A 1,377-nucleotide genomic window follows, 5' to 3' on the forward strand; every position below is an offset into this window, starting at 1 on the left:
GGAAGTGTAATTCCAAGCGGGTTCCTTTGAGATTTTCCTATGGGGTTTTATAATGGGGTTTTTCAATTTATGAGTAGAATAAAGCCTGTGGTAAACAAATCTTGACGATACTTTTACGTTTTGTTCTACAATGTAAATTACACACACTCACAGCCCAGTTTTTATCTACTGTAGTTACTTATTAAAAACATAAATTTTCAAAAATGAACATAACTGCTTCAAAATTTGTGTTTTGCGTATGGATGTGTGTAATTTACGTTGTAGAACAAAACACCAAAGTATCGTCAAGTTATGTTTACACAGTCTTTATTTTACTCATAAATTGAAAAACCCCATAGGAAAATCTCGAAGGAACCAGCATGGAATAACATATCTGCCGTCATAGTTCCCCCACTCTATAATCCTGAAAGAACTAACTAAATAAACCTGTTCAGCCCAAACTGCTTAACATACAGACTCCATTCAAATGCTTTCTAGATCATTTGGTGTGTTTTTTTTGTTTTTGATGTTTGATGTTTGTTTAAGATTTAAAATCCTACATTGATTGGTGCCATCTAACTGGCAGCGGTGACGTCTCTGGTCTCTGTGACACTTTCCCTTTGGTTTTCACATTGATACAAATCTGATGGCAGGGTTCCCAGGCTTCTTGAAAGTGCTTGAATTAAATTTGAAATAAATGTTGTTTATGGTGCTATTTCAAAAATTGTCCTATATGTGCTGTCAAAAGACAGAACGAAACAGCACTAATAATTGGGAGTGGAGATGGGGTAGCGTGAAAAAAAACCTAGCGTGTGTGTTGATGTGCTGCCTAGAGCCCTAGAGACTGTTTTCTAAAGCCTGCTCCCGCTGAATTTCTGACCATTACCGCCCGCTCCCGCAACATGTGTGTCCAGCTCCCGTAAACATTCTAATATTGTATATAATTTTCGCACATCAGTGAGCGGGGTATTGAAATCGCATTTGAATGAACGCTCGCTGTTCACTCTCACTTTCTATTTCGCGATCAATCGTGCTCTGTGTAAAGGGAGCACATCTTACAAGATCAGATATTTGTCAATAAGCTCAGGATCTGACGAGCAGCAAATCCTCCAGCATTGTCAGTCATCTCTCTCGACCCGTGATCAGTCAAATCTGACTCCTGCAGCTCGTGTATGGATGCAGGGTTGTCAAGTCCTTGTTTTTTTCCATGGAATTGGGCTACTTTTAAACTGTTGCCATGGGTTTATTTCCCCGTGGGTTAAAGGTTTGAAATACTGCATAAATTGCTTTTGACTGAAATCCTTATTGAAACATTTTGCATTCTACATATGATAAAACTGTGCTAGATGTTAAGTTTTGTGCAGGAGGGCCACTGGTAGGAAGTTTTTTTTTTTTTTT

The 1,377-nt window shown here is 38.3% G+C and overlaps 1 protein-coding gene across 1 annotated transcript in view; it reads left to right on the forward strand.

Moving 5' to 3' along the window:
• The window catches only part of LOC107679272 (dedicator of cytokinesis protein 11-like), a 92,985-nt gene that overhangs the window by 78,080 nt on the left and 13,528 nt on the right, over positions 1–1,377 (forward strand). The window lies entirely within an intron of this gene.

Source organism: Sinocyclocheilus anshuiensis, unplaced genomic scaffold (genome assembly GCF_001515605.1).
Source record: "Sinocyclocheilus anshuiensis isolate Anshui unplaced genomic scaffold, SAMN03320099.WGS_v1.1 scaffold1644, whole genome shotgun sequence".
NCBI classification, from domain to species: Eukaryota; Metazoa; Chordata; class Actinopteri; order Cypriniformes; family Cyprinidae; genus Sinocyclocheilus; species Sinocyclocheilus anshuiensis.